This window comes from Cebidichthys violaceus, unplaced genomic scaffold (genome assembly GCF_023349555.1).
Source record: "Cebidichthys violaceus isolate CVI_PGR_0920_01 unplaced genomic scaffold, fCebVio1.0.p SCAF_211, whole genome shotgun sequence".
Classification (NCBI taxonomy): domain Eukaryota; kingdom Metazoa; phylum Chordata; class Actinopteri; order Perciformes; family Stichaeidae; genus Cebidichthys; species Cebidichthys violaceus.
In genome coordinates this window covers 90,001-103,477 of record NW_027176386.1, presented here as the reverse complement: position 1 = coordinate 103,477, position 13,477 = coordinate 90,001, and the positions used below count along the sequence as shown (strand labels likewise).

Below are 13,477 nucleotides of genomic sequence, written 5' to 3'. Positions count from 1 at the left end.
AGGTTTTTAGAAAATCAAGGGTTACGTTAAATACAGTTTCGTATATATTTGCAGATCAAAATACATTTATTAATCTCAGGTAAACTTGAGACGACTACGTGACACAGAACCATGTTTCAACAGTAGTTCAGTGACTTTACTCAAACAGCTCATAATTCATCTTTAATATCTGATATATATTGCTGTGAAAACATCTCCTTCAAACTACTGGATTTACTCATTTTGACTGAACAGAGCCTGAACGCATCACAAAGTAACGCAATGCGACCTCCGTTAGCTGTTAGCCGTTAGCTGTTAGCTCCGTTATTTAGCCAAGCAGGACTCTGCTGCCCACCGGCTGCTAACAGCTAACGGCTAACGTTCAGCTAGTGAACGTTAGCCGTTCGACCACAGGTGTGTAGTACCAGTTTGCAGCCGTTGTTGGCTTGGAGGTCATCTCCATGCAACACACACTCAGAAACACTGGTGTTTCATTGCCTCCTGTGAGCCTGCAGCGTATCCTGAAGTGACTCTGAGAAAGTGGCTCAAAATAGCCCCGTTCCCCCGAGCGCTGAAATAAAATGCAGACGGCGTTAGAGAAGCGGCGGCATGTGTGTTACGGTCTTTCACAACATGCACTCGAGCATGTGCTAGCTAGAGGAATCAAGAGTGAGCAGGGAAAGGAGAAGAAGAAGGAATCCGGGAGATCAATGGAGACCAAGTCAAACACCACAGAAGAAGAAGGTTGGGGGCGAGCTTGTGATTCACTTTGAACAGCAAAACGTCTTATTAATACGATAATGACGCACGGTCATCGCGGTACTGGTCTTCTCCGATACCGACGTCATGAAGGAGTCTGTCGCCGGTAGTGCGAGGGAGGTGAGACGGGAACGACGGTGGGAGAGGAAGAGGAGGGAGGACGGCCAACTGTTTGTCTCCAGACGGAGAGAACGAGAGGAAGAGGAGAGACATTTTCATCAGGATTATCCAGCAGCAGAGAATCTCATCTGGGAAAGTGGCCCAGTGCTTACTGAACACACACACACACACACACACACACACACACACACACACACACACACACACACACACAACCTTGTACTTCTATCTTTGTGAGGACACATAATGCATTCCCTACCGTCTAACCTGAACCTTAAAAGCAAGTCTGAACCCTCAAACAGGCCTTTGGCTGTGCCAAAGTGAGGACCGGCCAAAATGTCCTCACTTTCCAAAAATGTTTGTGGTCCTCACAAAGATAGCTGTACGTGGGTACACACACACACACACACACACACACACACACACACACACACTGCCTCAGGAGGCTGCAGAAACAGGAAAAGCTCGGCTTCACCTCAGTTTGCCCAGAAAAGCCCCTCGTTTAGGCATCTGACTACACCCTGGTCCCTCCAGAGAAAGCCAGCAGCTGGATCTTAATTCTGTGAATGTGTGTGTGTGTGTGTGTGTGTGTGTGTGTGTGTGTGTGTGTGTGTGTGTGTGTGTGTGTGTGTGTGTGTGTGTGTGTGGTCCAATCCGTTCCGTTCTCCTGGTTGGATGTTGGTGGAGTTCCTCTCTCTTGATTACGCCGTTTATTCGCCCGTGTATCCTCAAACTCTTCCCCGGCCGCCAGCAGGCTGCAGCCAGGAGGAAAGCCTCGATGGCGGCGATACGTTCTGGTGCGTTCTGGTGCGTTCTGGTGTGTTCTGGTGCGTTCTGGTGCCGTATGTCCACGTCGAGACTTCAGGCCGGATGCATGAAGCTCTGTGGTTCAAGACGAACACAATGTGTCTGGACAAAGACAGGACTGGTCTGGGACTTTGTATTGATATTGTTGGTGAAGTTTATTTTGACTGGACCGTGTAGAAAGCTGACAGGAAATGATGGCAGAGGAAGTCAGAGGCGGCGTCCCCAAGCCGGACTGGACTCAGGTATGCATGTGAGCGTTTAAGACCAGAGTCCACCAGGATTATGAGTTCCAGCCTGTCAAATATGGCCTTTTATTATCTGAGATCAAACAAAGCATAGGCGTGGTTCTGTTTTTATAATACTCACCTCACATTGAATCACAACGGTATGCCGGCACTCCCAGCATCCTGGTAAAGACATGTCCTCGGCAGCACCGCTCTCTACGCCAGCCAGCCGCTGCATGACCGTCACACTCTGACAGCACCAGTGCTTCTCAGGGGAACCGACAGAACTACTGGACCTTTGTTCCCGGTGTGGCAACAGTTTGCCTTCGACGTATTCAAAGGCATCATGAGCAACTAGAGGGAATCCGGTGGCTTTTTCTGCAGGTGAGGAAACGGAACATTCTGTCGTTTTTTGTTCCAAATTGACTGGAGGAATAAGTTATTGTTGATGCACTTTAAAGAACGGGCTGGTCTCATCCAGCATTGGTGGCGATACTTACGAATAAATACCGGTGAATCACACGGCGGGAGGAGGAGGAGGAGGAGCCAACAAACGGAGATCTCTCAGGAGATGTTTTCGTCACGTAGCTTGTGTGCTTCAGTAACGGCACCGTCGTGGTTATTTTAACCCCAACAACGACCTTTTACTACGTAGTTTTGTTTAATAAACCTGAACTTTATTTTGAAAATACCGCATTCGCGTAACGAGCGGAAATTGACACGTGTCGCTGGACTTTTGCAGGAAAACGCACGAAAAATGAAGAGCGACGTTTTCGTAAGATATCGTACGAGATGCGTTGAACACCACGTCTTTTAAACGACGGCCATCAGGGCTCAACAGCGAGTCTTAGCGATGGCGTCCGCATCAGTGCTGGCAAAAGGATTCCATCAAATCAAGGATTTGGAGATTTGTGACACTTCTTTCCCGTGTTCCATTCAGAATGCGTGTCGTTGGGATTAACCTCTGCGTCCGTTGATCGTTACACTCGGCGTAATCAACTTCTGCAGCTGTCGCTGGGAGTGGCCTCCTGCTGGCCGTCTCCGGTTACTCCACGCAGATTAAAACATTTGCTCAGAGGCGACGGCGCTCTGCGCGAGGTGAGCCGGTGTCAAACTCAAAACAGCTGTGGGTGTTTCGGAGAGAGGCCGGTAGCTCTGTTAGCACGTTAGCGCCTCTGCTGCACGGCATGCTGGGAAAGGGGAAGTGTTCAGGATCGAGCTGATTCAGATTATTTTGTGTTTAACGTGAATAACTGCTTCATATCGGGATGATTAACGTACTGAGAGAGAGAGTGTGTGTGTGTGTGTGTGTGTGTGTGTGTGTGTGTGTGTGTGTGTGTGTGTGTGTGTGTGTGTGTGTGTGTGTGTGTGTGAGAGAGAGAGAGAAAGGGAGTGAATGAATGATGCATTTTAATGAGGATGATGATGTGTGGGAATATTCATCATATCACACCTCGCTGTCTCCTCATGGCATCATCTTGTTACCAGCATAGTTGAATATCATTAGTGTGTGTGTGTGTGTGTGTGTGTGTGTGTGTGTGTGTGTGTGTGTGTGTGTGTGTGAGTGAGACACACATTCTGATTAGTGTAGCTGGTTGTTTGTAAATATTATCAATTTTGGGTAATTATTTTGTTTTAGAAATAATAAATCCACCTACATATATCTTTATTCATTTATTTTTTTATTCCAGAGCTTTCAGTCACATTTCATGGTCTTCTCACTGGAAGACTTTAACCACGTTCTGGTTAAGAACACACACGCACGCACACACACACACACACACACACACACACACACACACACACGGGCACCGAAATCATTTATTCATTTTAATGTTGATCCAAAACGCAGCACCCGTCGTTCAGAGGTCAGTGACGATGCTGAAAGTTTACAGTCCAGACAGACAGATAGTCTCAAGACCCATGAGCCTCTGAACCCCAAAACACCCAAAACCCCAAAACCCCCCAAAACCCCCAAAACGTGTTCACGTCACAGGAACCCCCCCGACAGCGTCCGTGCTCACCTCTTCCTGAACATGTGGGATATCTACCGCCGCTTCAGTGCGATCTCTTTTCTTTGGCATGAGAATAATTCTTGACTGAGATTAACCCTGAACTAGACGCTCATGCTCGCTGGAACAGATTGCACAACATTTCATTTTTTTTATTCAGACACCTTTGGACCTGATTCTGTAGTTGATTACCAGCCTGAGAGTCTTTGAGTCTCACGAGGCCCAGAGGAGAGCGCCACTCCTTCCTCTCGCTCGCAGCCCAACGCTGATCGCTGAGTGTCTTCATTGTTCTGTGACGGCCGGGTAAGAGGACACTCCCGTCGGGGGAGGAGGAGGGGGAGGGGAGGAGGGGGGGGAGGGGGGGAGGGGGAGGAGATAATGGAGAGCTGTATAGGTGTGACTGAGCCGTGCATGTTATTACCTAGCAGGAGGGATGGATTGTAACGAAAGGTCATGTGACAGATCTTGTTTCAGGTACACACACACACACACACACACACACACACACACACACACACACACACACACACACACACACACTTTTCTTTGTTTGTGATGAACTAGTCTCTAGTTTCCCTTTAGTTACACTAAAGTCTTTGAAACTATGATTACAGAACCATCACATGAAGCTTTACCTTTGTTTGTGTAGCGTGTTACCATGCCAACAGCTGCTAATGAAGACAAAACGTAGGAACGGAAGAACCGGGAACGATTCTGACAAGTCGATGGTTCACAGTCATGAGGGTTCATCCTCTGGGGATCAGAGGATGAACCCTCATAATTTGGCGACCAAAGTCCTTTACTCTCCCACAGTGTGACTGCACCTGAATGCAGCATAAACCTCAGTCAGGCAGAAATGAACTCAAATCTATCGGAGAGGTTTTTTCTTTCCGTTAAGATCAGCTCAGCGTGCAGGAAGCAGAATGCTGTGGAGCAGGAGCTCTTCTTGTTTCCTGTTGCAGTAAATCTCCTGAATGCAGAGCGTTGAGCCTCCTCAGCTGACGGCTCAGCGCTCAAATGGACATGTTGACTGGTTTGGGGGGGGGTTTGCAGCCTCTTTAAACTCTCTCATGCTCGACTTTAACGACGCGGTTCATCGCAGCCAGAAGCTGTAAAACAAAACAAGCGTGACCGTCGTCTGGGTTCTTATCTGTCCGACGGTCCTTGAACACATCGTGTGTGACTAACGCTTCCGTCAAAAACATGTTATTCTCCGTGTTCTCATTCAGAACAACGCCACAAATAAATACGGCGTGACATGTTTTCATATCGACGGCGTGTCGTTAGTTTATGAAATGATGCGTTATTATCCATCACGACGAACGCCTGAGAAAGGTCCGTCGATGCCGCCGTGTGTGTGTGTGTGTGTGTGTGTGTGTGTGTGTGTGTGTGTGTGTGTGTGTGTGTGTGTGTGTGTGTGTGTGTGTGTGTGTGTGTGTGTGAGAGAGAGAGAGAGACTGTGATGCAGCACTATTCTGGCTGCAGAGTTGAATGGGCTTCATTGTGTTCCAACAACACTATCTTGGAGACAGAGTGGCGAGCCAATGCACACAGACACACACACACACACACACACACACACACACACACACACACACACACACATAATGAGCAGCACTGTACTTTCATCAACAGCAGTCTTGTTCTCTTGGAGGCGTTCTACAGGTGAAAACACACGTGACACAAAGTGTACGTTTCCCTAGATGTGAATAAAACAGCTTGAATTAATGAGAAGATCTTTGCACGTTCTCCCCGTGTCAGCGCAGCGCGGGTTCCCTGCGGGGTTCTCCGTCTTCCATCCCGGCGTGTCCACAGACGTGCAGCTCGGGGTGACGGCTGTGGGTTCTGGATGTGCGGTGAAGCTGTTGGGAGGCTGTCCGCCGTGTGGATCGTTGTCGTTGTTTCCCGCTCTCGGTCAGATCGTGAGGGAGAAGCACTTTCAGCTCCCTCCTATCTCCAGCTGAGTGTCGCTGCTGCGGCCATATTGTGAACACAAAGCTCAGTTTGTTCCCGTTTTAGTTCCAAGTGCAAACTAGAAGCTCTCGTTTGGTGACAGTGAGCAGAAGAGACGGGCATGCTGAGCGTCTCAAAGCTGCACTGATGGCAAAAGAGAAAGTAGAGATGTGATAAAAACAAACACACACACACACACACACTCTCTGTTGGCTGTCTGTTGTGTAACTCACATGCTGTTAGATGTGTCTTCTCACACACACACACACACACACACACACACACACATATGCTGTGACACTTCTATATCTGGTTCCTCTCTCTTACTGTACAGTACTATCAGTGGAAGTGACGCGCAGTAAAAACGCGACGGGAATACCGATCAGGCAGCGGCAGATAAAAGCCTGAGGACAGGTAGAAGCACACACACACACACACACACACACACGATCCGTGTTCACCGGTTTGGTGGTCTTTGCTTCTTAATCAGAGGATCTGAGATGTGACTTCCTCCTGTGGAAGGAATCGCTTTGTCGACGAAAACCCTGAATTAAAAGAAGAAGAAGAAGAAGAAGAAGTAACCTTCAGAAGAAAACCGACTGAGTTTGGATGAGGATTCATATCTGCATTCCAAATACACACTCCTACTACGGTGCAGTCACAGGTGTAGTTACAGTCACAGGTGGAGTTACAGTCACAGGTGTTTACTGCTCTGATTGGCAATGATGAAAACAGCTGAGCGTTTTCAGTGAGCTAGTTAACGTTAGCTGTTAGCTGTTAGCGGCCGGTGGGCAGCGCAGTCCTGCTTGGCTAAATAAGGGAGCTAACGGCTAACGTTAGCGGAGGTGGCATTGAGTTATATTATGATGCGTTCACGCTCCATTCAGTAGAGATGAGTATTGGGTTAGGTGAATAATAACGTGAGGAGCTCAAATGTAGTTTTTGGAAACTTGAGGCGAATCATCAGAGATTAACGATATATTCTCAAAAACCGGCAGAACAGAAATAAATGATTTATTGTTTAGTTTTTGTTGTTGTCGTGTATTCAGTGGTGTTGGTGTGGACTAATACATGTTCTGGTATGGTGACATCCCTGCTCAGGTTAAATTAGAGACTGTATATAAGAAGTGGACGTAGTCACAAGGACGGTTTGTGGACGTTTTGAATCCTCAAGTTCAGCGTTTTGTCCGTCGCCATCTTGCTTTTTGCAACCAGTGGACAGGAAGTGACCATATCTGGACTGAGGAGGAGTGACGTAGAGACATCGTATACGTCTCTGGTAGAGACCTGTCAATCACACGTGTAGCCCCCCCCTAAATCATCCCCTCTTTATGGTCTGTTTGACTCTAAATGGAGCATAATGTACTAAATGAACATCATGCTGTATTGAAGAAGACTGTAAACTAGAGATTGAGACCATAAACTCATGTTTACAATGTTTACTGAGGGAATAAATCAAGAGAGAAGTAGAGTCATTTTAGACTAGACTTCTATACAACCAGAGGAGTCGCCCCCTGGTGGACACTAGAGAGAATGCAGCTTTAACACGTGAAGCTCTGGCTTCACTGAGGTACCGAGCTGCCAGAGAGTCTGCATGAACGTATGTTTTAAGAAACAAGACTTGTTGTGAAGCAGGAAGTGTTCCTGATCTGCTCTTGTGGAGCTTTCCTCCGACTGTCCTGAGACATGCTCGCTGTTTCGGGGACACAATGCAGCATTTATTCAGAAAGGGACAAGAGGCCGTTTGTGCTCCTCAACGATCCGCTTCATCTAGCGGAGCATACAGCCGCTGTGTTTGTGTCCTCATTGTCTCACGGTCTAACCGGAGGGACTGCGTCACCGTCTTCTGCTTAATTGAGGAATCTGTTGTTCTGGTTTTCGGTTCAGGACTTTTTGTCCTCAAACTTAATTCACGGCAAAACATTTTGAAGACACGATGCGCCCTCGCTCGTCAAGGTGTCCCCGAACCGAGCGCTCACGACGGCGGCGGAGCGACCTCGCCACCTTCACTTCAGAGCGCGAGAGACGGAAAAGCTCAATGACGTTCAGAAGGACGCTGGATCGCTTCCTGTCTCCTGCGTTGTCCTCCTCCGCTCGCTGTAATTACCCTCATTAAGGAAATCCACCGTCTTCCTCTTCCTCGTCTTCACCGCGACGCCTTTAAGGTCAGAGGAGGTTTGTGTTTACTTCTCTGCTGCCCGGGGAGCCGAGGCTGTTGTTTTACCGTCGGATGATTGAAACAGAATCCAGGAAATGAAGTGCTTTCTGCCCCCCCCCCCCCCCCCTTAAAAAAGTAAAATGTATTAACAATGCAAAGAGCAGGACATTGAATGAGCAGTGGAGTAGTGGAGGCCTGCTGCAGCGTTTTTGGTGTCAGAGAGGAGAAACCTCAATGAGAGCGCTACTTCCTCCTCTCAGGTGGTTTGAATATTAAACACAATCGTCTGTCTTAGATTTATGCATTTCATCTCAAAGCCTTTATGTTGTATCTGTTGACGGGCTTCTCAGGGTGCAAACTATATATCGGGTCATTGCACATTGGTTTCTAGTATTTCATTCCTCATCAACTCAGATGGTTTTAGATGTTGCAAAGGGAAGAAGAAGAAGAAGAAGAACCCGATCTTAACATTAGGGTGACTGAGAATGGGTCTGCAGCCAGAGGCTGGTGTTTGACGGATGGCTCTTCTCTGTAAACTCAGATCCTGAAGGACAAAACATTGACGTTGACGTTTTTTAATCAGAATATTCTCTTCGTCGCCCACGACGTGAAACGTGTCGACGGCGGAGAGACGATCGATTTCTAAACGTCTGAGAGATTCCTTCTTGAATTATGGACGTCTGTTCAAACTGTGCGTCGCTGTGTTCAGACAGAAAACCCATTTTCTCAAAAGGTCAACTTTCATCTTTAGATGAAGTTTCCTCTCCTCCATCTTTAAGTTTACTGTTTTCATGTGAAATGTTAAAAGCACCCTTCTGTCCTTTGAAGCAGCGAACATCGACATCATGAAAACCCTTTGAAATACGCCATCGTTTCAGAGGCAGCAGCTTTTAAATGTGTGAACCTCTGAAACGGCAGAGAAGAAGATACGTTTACGTTGCCTTTGTTGTTTTAATACCTTTACCTTTACCGTCTCTTTGTTCTCGTGTCTCAAGGCGACGTCTCTTTGTACGATGTCCAACACAAAGTCACTCCTCGTTAGACAACTAAACTACTTCGTTAGGTTTAAGACAAGATGGTGAAATATTTAGTTTGGTTTGTGAAAAGATTGTGGTCTGGGTTCTGTAGCTAAAGTACGCAAAAACATTTATACTTCCTCCTTTTCTGATAACCTTCTGAACTCCTCGCCGTCTTGATCAGCTCAACAGTCAGTCGGTAGCAGTGAACTCTGAGGTACGCTGACGGTGATGCGTCGCCTCGATTGTCCCCCAGGAGCAACTGGAGCCCAAGAAACGCCGACGTTCCCCTTTAAGACGTCTCTGCGAGTCTCTTCTGCTCGTTGGACTTTCTTTCAGAAGATGGACTCCAGCGCTGTGGAGCGCCGCGTCGAGCGCTGGACCGGTTCGGACGAGCGCTTCTCAAAGAACGCCGCGGCGCCGGTCCGTCGTGAAAGCGGTCCCCCCCCCCCCCCGGGACTCGACTCGGTTCATTAAAGAAGCTCTGATCCTTCGGTCCCAGCTGCACATCTGTATGCAAAACAGGCGCTACAAGAGGAAGGCTTCACACCACTAACCATTGTGTCATTGTGTAAGAGTGTGTGTGTGTGTGTGTGTGTGTGTGTGTGGCTGGTTGAATGAGTCGAGAGGAGGAGCAGACAGATGTTGATGAATTTCCAGGAACTCAATTGGACGCTCTGCACACGACGACGTGTCCCGTAGCTTGTTTGTCTTTGTGTGTTTCTTTTATTGTCCGCTGTCGATCTGTCGTCCCGTGACGTCCAACAGCAGGAGACAATAGCTAACACGTTGTCCACGAGATTAAAGGAGTCTCCTTCCTCTCACATGTGCCTCCAGAGAGACGGGAGGAGCGGCTCACTGGCTAATTGTTCATCTCACATCGGGTCAACTCACCGGTTCCTCTGTGTCCTTGTTGTCTGTTGTCTCTCGTGTCTCTGCTGGAGGCTGAAGTCTCTTCATGCTTTTGCTCCTTTACAGTTTCTACGTGAACGTCACAGTAGTTGAGCAGAACAAGATAAGCTTTAATGAGAAGAGAAAAGTCCTCCGTTTGGTGTCCATCGTCCTCCTCAAAGCCTCAAACCGTGACTTCAGACGTCTGATAACGCCGCTCGCTGCTTCCTCCTCACATAGACAGCAGAATTATAAAACACAGAATTTAACTTCACTTTCAAACGTCTCTAAAACTCCGGACTAATGCGGACGCTAACCGCGAACGTGTCTAAAGACGAGCGTAAGTGTGTCGTGTTGAAATCTATCGAAAAAGTTCATTTGCGTTGAGTAACTAGAGCCAGTATGAAGCAGTGTCCTGCTCCAAAGTTGGGCTTGCATTTGTGTTTTTGTTGGCGATAGATTGAGTGATCAAGTAGATTATAATTATCAAAATGATCTTTGATCTGTCAAAGTCGCTGTGTTCTGACCCGCTCCACAGACACTCTCTCTGTTTTGCATCCTGCAGGATATTTGGGTATAATCTTGATATCTGGGTGTGATCGTGTTTATGGCGTCCTGTCTGTCTGTCTGTCTGTCTGTCTGTCTGTCTGTCTGGAGACAATGGAGCACTTTCACGCTGCTCTGACTCTCTCAGCAACATTTGCCTGCGGTGACTCTTTTACACATGCGGCACATGCAAAGTGGAAACCCAACGGTGCGCGCACACACACACACACACACACACACACACACACACACACACACACACACACACACACACACACACACCTGGACACGTCCCAATAAGCTGAGCGAGTCACTTCATGCACCGAAGGAGTGCAGGTCGCTGAACTTAACCCACGCGACTGCGATGAAAACCAGAAACGGAGAAACAGGAACCGGAGCAGCAGAGCAGATGCATTATGACAAACCGACAACTGAGCAGGACCCTTACTGTAACGTCCCAGCGGCTCTGCATTCACTGACACTTGGCAACCAACTCTGCTGCATTCACAGCAGAGTTGGGATGAAGACCGGTCCAGTCTCTTCAGAGGTCCGGTAGGATTAGAGTGGAACTGAAACACGACTCTGTAGCCATCCTGTCAACTTCAATGACTGAACTTCTACCAATCTAGTTTCCTTCCCTCGTTAAGTCGTCGTCGCCGCGTTAATACAAGTCGGTGTGCTGCGGCGCTAATCATGGCCTCCGGCTCGCGGCGCATACCTGCTGTGCTCACGGCGCGTCGTCGCCTCCGGTGATTTCTCTTTTGAAACAACGGGAAGCGGCGCTGACAGCGGAGGGAGCTTCAAAACGTCAGCGACGCTCGTCTCCATCTTCCTTTTTAAAAGAAGATGGAGACGGAGAGAAAACAGGCTGCAGGAAAAAAAAATGACAATGAGGTGTCAGCGAGGGGGAGGTTGACAAATGTGTGTGTGTGTGTGTGTGTGTGTGGGGGGGGGGGGGGGTATTTGTGTGTGCAGATCAGCAGGAGAGGCAGCAAACAGCCCCGGGTTATTTACCCGGCTCTGAGGGGTCGGACATGCTAGCTCCTCGCTCAAACACACGGCCTGCTGACGAGCAGCTCACGGGTGGCTGACATTTTCATTTCTCTCTCTCTCTCTCTGTGTTTCCTCCACAGTCCTGACCTTTGCAGGTGAAGACTGAAGGGAGGACGGGAGGAAGGGGGGGGGGGGGTCGGCAGAGAGAGAGAGAGAGAGAGAGAAGGGCGCTCGAGACGCTGCCGCCGGTTAGCCGGAGCGGCCGAATGGTCTTTAGTGTTGGAAGCATGAGCTGAGTGTAGAGCTTTGGTGGTGAGCTATCCGTGGAGCTCAGACTGAAGAGTTGTCATGTTGCCCTTCGGTCCGTTAAAGGGAATATTTGTACCTTAATAATGGTCAGCGCTACAAGAGCTGCAGAGTACAGAGTAGAGATGCACGGCTGGTTAGGATGATGCTTCTGTGGCAGGAAGCAGAGTCTGCGGCGCCATCATGGGCGGCACTTGAATTGCACAAGCAGCCGTGATTAAGATCTTCGTCTCGGCTATCAAAGTATTTCACAAAGCGTGTGTGTGTGTGTGTGTGTGTGTGTGTGTGTGTGGTGTGTGCGCGCGTCTGTGTGTGTGTGTGTGTGTGTGTGTGTGTGTGTGTGTGTGTGTGTGTGTGTGTGTGTGTGCGCGTCGTGTGTGTGTGTGTGTGTGTGTGTGTGTGTGTGTGTGTGTGTGTGTGTGTGTGTGTGCGCGTCTGTGTGTGTGTGTGTGTGTGTGTGTGTGTGTGTGTGTGTGTGTGCATGCGAGCAGTCGACCGCAGCATCAGTTGGTGTTTTCAGACTGTTGGCGTTCTGCAGCTCCACGTCTCGGCGTGCCGTGGTTGCCGTGGTTGCCGTGGTTGCCGTGGTTGACGGAGCCCAGTTTGGAAACACTCAGGAAGTTTATTTGGCTCCAAACAGGTGAGTGGTCAGCGCTTCTCCTGTTACATCCACTGTAGATCCTCCCAAAGACTGAGGAGCAGGAGCCTCACATGCTGCTGCAGGGAGCGTGTCTTTTAAAGGACACGTCGTTTTATTCTCACCCGGGTCACGGGGAGGGTGGAGGAGGATTTGTCAGCCGTGGGGGAGTCATGGAAGGTGGAGAAGGGAGCGCTGAAGGGCCTCTATTTGTTTAACAGAACGGTATTTGCAGAGCAGCTTTGCTTCCTTGTTGTTTTCTGTGCCGCTGCTAAAATTAACTTCCCTAAATGTCAAGTCAGGACGTGAGAGAGGGCGCGGTGCGACGGCCCCGGTGCTAACGCGCACAAAGCAACTGTTTCTTGAGACACACACACACACACACACACACACACACACAGCAGGGGCCAACACCTCTGAATTCCCAGCATGCACGGCGCCTCCTCTGAGCTGTGTCTGTAACAGTGAAGTGAGCCTCGCGGTGCAGAGACAGGCCTTGTGATTGCAGTTGGCAACCGGACGCGTTACAAGTCTGGACAACGCCGAGGCTGCTGGGAGGGAGGGGGAGGGGGAGGGGGAGGGGGGTGGGGGGGGGGGGGGGGGGGGGGGGGGGGGGAATCCCAAAAAATCTGCCAGACCTTGATTTCAGACGCCGTCACACGTGCAAACAGCAACTGCTGACCAATCCGTCACACTGCTTTAAAAAAAAAAGCCATGCTGCGAGCAGGACACAGAGGAGGGCTGTGTGTGTGTGTGTGTGTGTGTGTGTGTGTGTGTGTGTGTGTGTGTGTGTGTGTGTGTGTGTGTGTGAGTGTGTGTGTGTGTGTGTCAGGAGTGCAGGCAGGTCTGGATGTGCTCCCTCCGGGGTCGTGTGAGGTGAGTGGTGTGAGTCAACATGAAGGATCTTGGAGGCTCACAGCTGAATGCCATCGCTCACGTTCCTCTTTAAAGTACCTCGTACTACGGGAGTGGAGAACGGGAACATCGGAACATCGGAACATCGGAACCGGAGCATTTCAATGACCAATAAACAGCATAACGGCTCTCTCATGAAGACCTTTATGTCCTGTTCAAAG

General features: G+C 49.1%; 1 protein-coding gene across 1 annotated transcript in view; it reads left to right on the top strand.

The window, feature by feature from the left end:
* Positions 1-52: 52 nt before the first annotated feature.
* The window catches only part of mgat3b (beta-1,4-mannosyl-glycoprotein 4-beta-N-acetylglucosaminyltransferase b), a 31,867-nt gene continuing 18,442 nt past the window's right edge, over positions 53-13,477 (top strand). Inside the window, exon 1 of the mRNA XM_068717482.1 lies at positions 53-4,204. The gene's annotated coding sequence lies outside the window, so the exon portion shown is untranslated. The remainder of the gene's footprint in view (positions 4,205-13,477) is intronic.